The 11,514-nt window shown below is 33.3% G+C and overlaps 1 non-coding gene across 1 annotated transcript; it reads left to right on the top strand.

Moving 5' to 3' along the window:
* The first annotated feature begins 744 nt into the window (after positions 1-744).
* Positions 745-908, top strand: LOC126026773 (U1 spliceosomal RNA). Its single transcript, XR_007501994.1, has one exon. It is a non-coding gene; the product is annotated as a U1 spliceosomal RNA (small nuclear RNA).
* The last annotated feature ends 10,606 nt before the right edge of the window (positions 909-11,514 follow it).

Here is an 11,514-nt window from a genome sequence, read left to right as displayed (position 1 = left end):
TTAAAAGTTTTCTATTTATAGCATAGAGTGAAAGATACAGAAAATTATCCTATACCTTTACTGTAATTTGTGACTGTTCTGTTCCACTTCCCTTCTTTCTTTTCTTTTTTTTTTAATTTGTTCTTGGCAAAGCTTTTATTTTTGTTTTTTTTATATCTTTATTTAAACTCCTGATTACAAATATGATTGAAGTTTAGTTTAAGTCATATAAAGAACACCCACCTTTGTATTTGTATTTTAAGTAGATTTGAACCATTCACAAGAATGTGTATGAGAACTGTACTAAATTACAAATCATATAATCTTTGAAATTCATCACTTAACTAATGTATATTTTTCTGCTTAGTAAACATAAACCAACATACCAAGACACAAATAGAATTGACACATTTTCAAGAAATATTTAACGCATATTTTTTCAGAGTATGGTTTTTAATTTTTATAAACTCTAGTTCATGTAGCTGAGTTATTGTAGTGATCTAGGTTATCATAAAATTGCACTCCACCTCTACCAAGGACTCATGAACCTACTCTCATCATATCACCCTTTGGTCAGATCATCATTTCCTCTTCTCAATCCCTCTTCTCTTCATTTATAAATTTTGTAACATAAGGCCAAGATTTTTTATGGTTAAATATTGTCTATTCTCCCGATTTACCCCTTTTCTTTTCTTTTTTTTTAAAAAGAGTTTATTATTAGTGGACCTGCTTCTTCTATTCTTACTTACAGTGTTTATGAAATTTATACTTACCTGGCAGAAGAGATACCATGATCACAAAGGTGGTTTCCGCAGGGTAAGGCTTACCCATTGAACTCCGGATGTGCTGACCCCTGTGATTTCCCCAAATGTGGGAAACTCGACTGCATAATTTGTGGTAGTCGGGGACTGGGTTCGCACTCTCCCCTTAAAATTTTTTTAATCATATATTTTACTTCTTTTGTTTCTTCCCAACTATAAGGGACATTGCAAATATATGATTGCATAGGAAATCATTTGACTCCATAAAAGTCGTTATAGTCATATATATGTAAGGGAAGAAAACAGTCTTTGATGTAAGCTTAAGCTTAGTTGTGAGGGTATTTACTTGATTTACTTTTAGTGGAATTCTTTTCTTCTAGAACAACTTTTGATGGGCACAAGAACAGAACCTTCAGTAGAGAAACAATGTCTCGCTTAAAGAAACAGTAGTCAGCAGTGCATGGGGAGAGAGTACCAACTTCTACTTCTAGCTGTCATCTTAGTCTACAGGAAGAGTGAAATTAGAAGACAAAATTTTCTTATCTCTGTAAAATACTTGAATTCAGCTCCCTACCCTAGATAGCACTGAAAATCCAGAAAACTAAGTACCGTTACATTTAGGATTAAGATATTCTCCATAATCTGTACCATATGGAATAACTGACCATTAGATTACGCCATAAAGAGATAAAATGGTTGGAAATGCAATTCCAGATAACTATTCAAAGAAAGACAATCTACAACCCACCTCTTGGCTAAATTATTCTTCCCTTTATTACTGAAAAAAAAATAAAATAAAACTAACACCCCATATCCCCTCAGGGCTGTCAGCTGGAGAGCTATCCTCTTCTAGCTCTTGTGAAGTGCTCAGGCCTTGCCTTTATGCAAACTCCTCAGGGTTAGGGATAGCTGAAGCTTCAATAAATTCATTTGCATATTCACTCCAAGTGAATACAACATGAAATGATAGTTGCCTATAAAGTCATATAAAAAATCTTTCACGCTTAACTGCACAACTTCTTTATTTCTACACATGCATTTTTCTAAAATTATTTAGTTTTCAACTAAACTCTTGATATTATACTGACAACATAATTTTTATAATCTTAAAATAGAGTATTTCTCACAGAAACTCGGCAAAGAAGTAAAATAATACATTAGTGGAAAAAAACTCAGAGAGGTACACAGTAATACAATAAATAAAATATAATTAAGGAATAAAATTGGTAATCTCATCTCTAAGAGCCCTTGGTATTCATAATTTTAATCAAAAAAGATGAGTTAAAATTAAGATTTCTAAGGACACAGTAATAGCGCAGGGGGTAGGGCATTTGGCTTACTAGCAACTGACCTGGGTTCTAGCCTCAGAATTCTGTATGTAAAACAAAGCCTTCCAGGAGTTAATTTTTGAGAGCAGAACCCAGAGTAATACCTGAGCACCATCAAGTGTGGACCCAAAACAAAGTTGTTCTTTAAAAATATTTTAAGATCAGTAAACAATTAAGATATTTAAGTACTTATTTCTTTACTAAATATCAAAGTTAATAGCTAAACGTAATTTTTATGACTATAGTAGTAGTAAATGAGCAATATTAAGGCTAATAAGAGTTGTTAGAGTAATAATAGTAATGTTAGAGTAATAATAGTAATAGTAATAATAGTAATAATAATGTTCTACTTGTGGAACATTTATATGCAAAGCCTTTTACTAAACCACTTAATACATTTTATTAATTGCTTGTCTTTGTTTAGTACATCTTACAGAAACATACTTTCTTTACAAGTTTAAGGATTTCTTTGAATTTCATACACACACAAATTTAGTAATTCATTTATTCACTTAACAACTTTACATTTATTTATTTATTTATTTGTTTTGGATTTTTGGCCACACCCAGTGATGCTCAGGGGTTACTTCTGGCTATGTTCTCTGAAATCACTACTGGCTTGGAGGACCATATGGGATACCAGGGGATCAAACCATGGTCCGTCCTAGGTCAGCCATGAGCAAGAAAAATGCCCTACCGCTGTGCCACCTCTCTGGCCCACAACATTATATTTCATCTTAAATAACCACAGGTTACCCAGGCTAAAATTTATTTCTACAATAGTCTTCATGAATGAAATTTGCTTCTGTGCCAGTGAATTCAAGAAATGCTTCTTTCAATATAGTCAAGCCACACTCACTTTTATGAGGGTTTAAGTATAACCAAAGATCCAGGAAGAAAGGATTTTGCCCTGCCTCAACCTCTCCCAACCCACCTCACACATACATTTCATTGTTTTCCTTACATCTTATTATCTCCTACCTTCAAATTAGCATTCATTCAATAGGTATCTCTAATTCCCAGGTTTTCAGAATTAAATTGAATCATATTACTGCTTTTCCTTATTCTCCAATTTACAGTCTGCATATTCCAAACTTCATGATTAATTATATTTGCTTTTGTTATCATGATACATTGCTTTTAACTACTTATCTATCACTGCTCTGCTATTCTGTTTCTCTGAAAAATCCTCATATATTCACAGAGACAGGAACACACATTCACACAAATATGTTTGGGATCTTTCTAGCTCGACATTTAAGATATATCTAAGACTTTAAGGTAGTTGTCAATGACGCTAATGCATGACACCTAACAAGAAAGACTCAATAAGTTTAAGATTTAGAAAAACAACTATAAAACTATAGATATATGATGCTGTCATTTTAGAATAAACTGAGTGTCCCTATTATTTTACGGTTGTGTCCTTTATCACATTCTCTTTTCCATTGTATATTTTGTAACTGGTTCTAAATGTGTATTTATTTTATATGCATGTAATTTCTCCATAGACAGTCTTTAAACTTGACACAATATATTTTAACTTTTGTTTAGTTTTTATTGTTGCATTCTTGTATGCTTTTAACAAAAGCTATGAGAATTTATTCTCGGCAATATATTTTCTGTAAAAATTATTGCATACTATGTATTTTCTCGATAAGTGACCTGCTTTATTTTCCTTTCTTATGTTAGAAAAGGTGTGTCACACCTAAATTTTAAACATGCTATTTTATACTTCGAATGTTTTATCATCTTAATAAGTGTGTATTTTTTCTTTTCATGTTTAGAAAAAATATACTTTTATATATTCATTTCGCGTAGACATCTTAGAATTGAACAAATAAAAACAGAAAGAACAAGACAGTGGTCAAATAGTTACTGAATAAAACATTATTTTAGTGTCCACCTCAGCTACTCTTTCTTGGAAAATAATAAAAATGATGGAAAATTTTACTTTTTATTTATGTCACATTGATTAAATTAAATTAAAAAAATTTCAATTTTTTACATGTTAAATAAAGCATATGCCATATATTACCCATTCTAGAAAAATATCAGACAAGCATACTAATGCTGGCATTCACATGTGATTTATTAAAATATTTATTAATCTTTAAGTACTGCATATCAATACAAAACTAATGCTTGTTCTTAATAACAACACTTTTTCAATTATTCTAAAGAAGAACATACAGAAATACTTTGCATAATAAAAGGGGGACAAGAATTTTCCTGCTTGAGATGGTTGAAAATGTTCAGTCTAATCCAAATAAAACATATTCATTTGTTTTCTAGAAAAATAATCTTTAATTATTGAACAAAAAAAAGCAACTTCAAGGAATGTATTGTCATCTCTGGCAATCAATGGTACACCTCCTTTTTCCAAGCAAACAATCATTATATTTCTCACAGAAGAAAATCATAATGATCATAAAGCATAAAAATATGACTTTCACATCCATATTTCATAATTTTACTATATTCATTTTCATTGTACAGAATATAAGAATTAATCAGATCTTCTTAGGTTTTCAGTGATTGTTTACTATTTTTTAATTCACAAAAAATCCATTAAAATATATCAAAAGCCTAAGGATATTCAAAATATGTTCATGTTACAATTTCATTAAGTGATAAGAACAAATTACTGCTGCTTTAGAGTTTGTTTATTTTCTTTAAAAGGCATGCAATTTACTCTATAAAATTTTTCTATATTTGAAGCTTCTGATTGAGACTTACTAAAGACTCATAGAATTTTACCATAATAGGTTTTTTTTCTAAATAGATATTATTTTTCTGTCAAGGTTATATTTTTCAAGGTCTTACTAAAAAAATAAATGAATGTACAATCACATAGACTGGAACTTAATCTTTTCTATTTTTCAAAATTGTGTTATTCAATGTTTGAATCATTATAAATTCACATGGAATAAAAATCAAAAGGTCTAGAAATTGTTTTCAAGCAAAATATTTAATTCCTCTCAACTTATTGGAACGCACCCAAGTTCTTAAATCAGATATTTGTATTTTTATATTCCTATATTCTTATGACTATATAATCAAATACTTGGCTAAATACTGAATTATTTTTTTTTTCTTTTTAAGCAATTTTATTCTTTTTTTTTAATGCATATTTTTTTTTATTTAAACACCTTGATTACATACATGATTGTGTTTGGGTTTCAGTCATAAAAGGAACACCACCCATCACCAGTGCAACATTCCCATCACCCAAGTCCCAAATCTCCCTCCTCCCCACCCAACCCCTGCCTGTACCCTAAACAGGCTCTACATTTCCCTCGTACATTCTCAATATTAGGACAGTTCAAAATGTAGTTATTTCTCTAACTAAACTCATCACTCTTTGTGGTGAGCTTCCTGAGGTGAGCTGGAACTTCCAGCTCTTTTCTCTTTTGTGTCTGAAAATTATTATTACAAGGGTGTCTTTCATTTTTCTTAAAACCCATAGATGAGTGATGAAATTTCCTATACATGGATGTACATGGAATCTATTATGCTGAGTGAAATAAGTCAGAGAGAGAGAGAAAAATACTGAATTATTTTATAGACTTAATTTTAATGGCATAGCTTAAATAGGACTTTCTTTTAGTATACAGAGAGCTTCCAATTTTTTAGAAATAAAGCATAAGTTCCACTCAAAGGATGGAGTTAAATATACTTAGAAAACTCATGTAGATAAACATGCAGACACCTATTCTCATCCTTTTTTATATATAAAAACAAAGTTACAGTGGATGTCTATTTAGCATGAGTTTTATTGGAAACATAGCCTACACAATGTTTTTGTATTAAAATACTTTTTTTTTTAGTAGTAATTCCAGTAGCAAAGGAAAATGAGTCAAGAAAGAAATGCAAGAAAGAAAAGAGTCAGAAGATAGTACAATTTCAAGAAATTTTGGTTTTGGGTCACGACATCTACTTTTTGAAGAACTCAGTCAGATAATGTAGTACACACATATTTACCTTCACATTATTGCAGTTAGTTGATAGTGAAACCCAAAAAATCCCCTGTTCAGTCCATTACTAATGATTGTTTACAGAAAACTAATCCCAGAACTTTTGAATTTTCCTGGGTATGGCTTGTTTTTATAGCATTACTTAGGAGGTGAAACAAAGACATAAATTAAAGATAAAGACACAAGGCCTTCTTGTGAAGATGTAGAATAAAATTATCTGAATATTACATCTATACTATAAACTAAATTATTTCTTTTGATATACCATTTTAAAGGGCTATGTTATGTCATTCTTACTTTTGGAGATGGCACTATATATGCCCATAAGAAATTTGTCTTTTCTTTATGTGTTTTCCTGCTACATAAGTTCTCAATTTTGTTTAAGCACCATAGTTTATAATGCAGCTAATAATAGTAAAATAATACATTTTCATAAAATTTTCCAACACAATATCCCACCACCAAGATATATATCTCTCTACCAGGTTACAATTGGCCATTTCTAAAACCCTTACAATGTTTCTCAATATTCCACATAGGAGAGATATGATTTTGCAGTTGACCCTTTCATTATGACTGTTTTTGTTCAACATGAAACCCTCAGGTTCCATCCATTTAGCAGCTAATAGCATGATTTTTCTTTATAACTAATTAGTTATAAATTCATATTATTTACCACAATTTCTTTATCTACTCATCTGTTCTTGGTCACTTGGATAGTATACCCTTTCATTAAACTATTAAGAATTGTGCTGGGGCCGGAGAGATAGCACAGTGGTGTTTGCCTTGCAAGCAGCCAACTCAGAACCTAAGGTGGTTGGTTCGAGTCCCGGCATCCCATATGGTCTCCCGTGCCTGCCAGGAACTATTTCTGAGCAGTTACCCAGGATTAACCCCTGAGTACCGCTGGGGTGTGACCCAAAGACCAAAAAAAAAATAGTGCTATAAGGAGCATAGATAGGAGTATGGATATGTTGTATTGCTATGATTCACTTCTAAATATTAAAACATTTTTGTATTCCTTAGATAACCCCCAATAGACAATGGTATAGTGTCTCTTCAATGTCTTATGGGATCCCTTTCACAAATAAGGTGAAGATCCTTGAATCTCTGTTTATGGGAGATATTTATGTACGCTTTTATTTTATATTGATTTTTTTTCTTGGAGATAAACTTGGCTGTGCCTATGGATTTCTTCTGAATCTGTGTGTAAATATCAGTTCTGGCAATGGCAAAGAATCATCTCTAAGTGACTGGGATTTATTGGTCAGCTGAAAGCAAGTCAAGCACTTGACCAGCTGTAGTCTCATGTTGTCCCTTATAAAGTTACTTTTTGGTGATAAGCTTTGGTAGGAGGTAATAAGGGCTTCATAGAAACTATTCAGGATTATTCTTGTTTCATTGACTTTAAGTAATTGCTAACAAGAAAGAAATAGGTGTTTAAAGACTAGGAATAACTTATGAGTAAACTTATCTGGGATCAGACTTGTTTAGAAAAGAAATTTTGTCTCCATTTTAATTTTCTCGCAAGTAATTTGATTATTCATGTGTTCTGCTTCCTACTGACTCAGTGTTACATGGCTCTATGATTTCTAAAATTTATCCCTTTGTCTATATACTAAAATTCCCTGGCATATAATACTTCATACTAATATCAGATGATATTTTGAGTTTCTGTTTTACCTATTGTAATGCTTTTTTCTTTTGTTAAGATAGTTTATTTTTCTCTCTTCTCAATGTAAGTGTAGAAAATAGTTCCAAATATCAGACCTTATTACTGTTGTTTATCTCTTTTGGGGGAGGAAGGAGTATTCTATTCTTTTGATTCCACACTAATTTGTATAATTCCTCCATTGGCTTACTTTGGTTCTTTTTGTTGATAATGCACTAATTTGTTGTATGTAGTTAGGTTACCTATTTTTACCTTTCCTTAGTTCTGATTAATGCATAAATAGCTATGAATATTCCTCTTGGAACCTAATTTTCTGTATTTCATATATTTTTGTTATGGTACTTATTCTCATTTTATAACTTACTTATTTTTTTCCAAAAAGTTTTATATCATTTATTTTTTTATTTATACCAAATCCTACTGCTTGCTTGTAAAAAGTTATTGTACTTGAAAAGCTTTGAGGTTTCTGATTATAAATTATATTTATTTCAAGAAATCATAATCTTAGAAGATATATATATATATATTACATTTATTTTATGAAGACATGGTTTATGTCTCAACAAGTGGTCTGTCTCTCTTAGACAATATCCATTAAATCTAGGATAATGAATTTGCAACGAATCTGTGGTAGATAGCCTTCAATATGCACATGTGAAATATTTTTTTTATTTTTACCTTAAACTATTTTCTGTGTGTTTTTTTCCTTTATCTTTATTTAAACACCCTGATTACAAACATGATTATAGTTGTATGATTACAGTCATGTAAAGAGCACCCCCCTTCACCGGTGCAACATTCCCACCACCAATTTCCCAGATCTCCCTCCTCCCCACCCCCCTACACCTGTACTCGAGACAGGCTTTCCACTTCCCTCATTCATTCACATTGTTATGATAGTTTTCAGTGTAGTCATCTCTGCAACTGCACTCATCACTCTATGTGATGAGCTGCATGTCCTGAGCTGCACCTACCAGCCCTCATCTCTCTTGTCTCTGAGATACTGTTAAAAATGTCCTTCATTTTTCTTAAAGCCCATAGATGAGTGAAACCATATTGCGTCTTTCTCTCTCCCTCTGACTTACTTCACTCAGCATAATAGATTCCATGTACATCCATGTATAGGAAAATTTCATGACTTCATCTCTCCTGATGGCTGCATAGTATTCCATTGTGTATATGTACCACAGTTTCTTCAGCCACTCATCTGTTGAAGGGCATCTTGGTTGTTTCCAGAGTCTGGCTATTGTAAATAGCACTGCAATGAATATAGGAGTAAGGAATGGATTTTTGTATTGTATTTTTGTGTTTCTTGGGTATATTCCTAGGAGTGGTATAGCTGGATCGTATGGAAGCTCAATTTCCAGTTTGTGAAGGAATCTCCATATCGCTTTCCATAAAGGTTGTACTAGACGGCATTCCCACCAGCAGTGAAAAAGAGTTCCTTTCTCTCCACATCCCCGCCAGCAATGCTAGTTTTCCTTTTTTGTGATGTGTGCCAATCTCAGTGGCGTGAGGTGGTACCTCATAGTAGTTTTGATTTGCATCTCCCTGACGATTAGTGATGTTGAACATCTTTTCATGTGCCTTTTGGCCATTTGCCTTTCTTCTTTTTCAAAGTGTCTGTTCATTTCTTCTCCCCATTTTTTGATGGGGTTAGTTGCTTTTTTCTTGTATAGTTCTGTCAGTACCTTGTAAATTTTGGATATTACCATTTATCTGATGAGTATTGGGTGAATAATTTCTCCCACTCAGTGGGTGGCCTTTGTATTCTGGGCACTATTTCCTTTGAGATGCAGAAGCTTCTCAGCTTAATATAGTCCCATCTGTTTATCTCTGCTTCCACTTGCTTGGAAAGTGCTGTCTCCTCCATAAAGATGCCTTTAGTCTCAATGTCCTGGAGTGTTTCACCTACATGTTGTTCTATATACCTTATAGTTTCAGTTCTGATATCAAGGTCTTTAATCCATTTGGATTTTACCTTTGTACATGGTGTTAGCTGTGGGTCTGAGTTCGCTTTTTTGCAAGTGGCTAACCAGTTGTGCCAACACCACTTGTTGAATAGGCTTTCCCTGCTCAATTTAGGATTTCTTGCTCCTTTATCAAAAACAAGGTGGTTATATGTCTGAGGAACCTTCTCTGAGTACTCAAGCCTATTCCACTGATCTGAGGGTCTGTCTTTATTCCAATACCATGCTGTTTTTATAACTGTTGCTTTGTAATACAACTTAAAATTGGGGAAAGTAATGCCTCCCATATTCCTTTTCCCAAGGAGTGCTTTAGCTATTCGAGGTTGTTTGTTGTTCCAGATGAATTTCAGAAGTATTTGATCCACTTCTTTGAAGAATGTCATGGGTATCTTCAGAGGAATCGCGTTAAATCTGTACAATGCTTTTGGAAGTATTGCCATTTTAATGATGTTGATCCTGCCAATCCATGAGCATGGTATGTGTTTCCATTTCCTCGTGTCCTCTCTTATTTCTTGGAGCAGTGTTTTGTAGTTTTCTTTGTATAGATCCTTCACATCTTTAGTCAGGTTGACTCCAAGATATTTGAGTTTGTGTGGAACTAATGTGAATGGGATTGTTCTCTTAATGTCCATTTCTTCCCTATCATTATTAGTGTATAAAAAGGCCATTGATTTTTTGTGTGTTAATTTTGTAGCCTGCCACTTTGCTATATGAATCTATTATTTCTAGAAGCTTTTTGGTAGAGTCTTTAGAGTTTTCTAAGTAGAGAATCATGTCATCTGCAAACAGTGAGAGCTTGATTCTTCCTTTCCTATCTGGATTCCCTTGATATCTTTTCCTTGCTTAATTGCTATAGCAAGTACTTCCAGTGCTATGTTGAATAGGAGTGGCGAGAGAGGACAGCCTTGTCTTGTACCAGAATTTAGAGGAAAGGAATTTAGTTTTTCTCCATTGAGGATAATATTTGCCACTGGCTTCTGGTAGATGGCGTTGACTATATTGAGAAAGGTTCCTTTTATTTCTATCTTGCTGAGAGTTTTCATCAAGAATGGGTGTTGAACCTTATCAAATGCTTTTTCTGCATCTATTGATATGACCATGTGATTTTTATTTTTTTGTTGTTTATGTTGTGTATTATATTGATAGATTTACGGATGTTAAACCAGCCTTGCATTCCTGGGATGAAACCTACTTGATCAAAGTGAATGATCTTCTTGATGAGGTACTGGATCCTGTTCACCAGGATTTTGTTGAGGATCTTTGCATCTGTGTTCATCAGGGATATTGGTCTGTAATTTTCTTTTTTTTTTTTTTTTTTTGGTTTTTGGGCCACACCCTGTGACGCTCAGGGGTTACTCCTGGCTATGCGCTCAGAAGTTGCTCCTGGCTTCTTGGGGGGACCATATGGGACGCCGGGGGATCGAACCGCGGTCCGTCCTAGGCTAGCGCAGGCAAGGCAGGCACCTTACCTCCAGCGCCACCGCCCTGCCCCGGTCTGTAATTTTCTTTTTTGGCAGCATCTCTATCAGGTTTCGGTATTAAGGTGATGTTGGCTTCATAAAAGCTATTTGGAAGTATTCCTGTTTTTTCGATTTCATAAAAGAGCCTGGCCAGAATTGGTAGTAGTTCCTCTTGAAAGGTTTGAAAGAATTCATTCGTGAATCCATCAGGTCCTGGGCTTTTGTTTTTGGGTAAATTTTTGATTACAGTTTTAATTTCCTCAATAGTGATGGGGGTGTTTAGATATGCTACCTCTTCTTTAGTCAACCGTGGAAGGTTATATGAGTTCAGAAATTTATCCATTTTTCCAGGTTCTCATATTTAGTG

The sequence above is a fragment of the Suncus etruscus genome, chromosome 13, assembly GCF_024139225.1.
Source record: "Suncus etruscus isolate mSunEtr1 chromosome 13, mSunEtr1.pri.cur, whole genome shotgun sequence".
Classification (NCBI taxonomy): Eukaryota; Metazoa; Chordata; class Mammalia; order Eulipotyphla; family Soricidae; genus Suncus; species Suncus etruscus.
The sequence above is the reverse complement of the archived record's forward strand: the minus strand, read 5'-3'. Positions and strand labels throughout refer to the sequence as shown.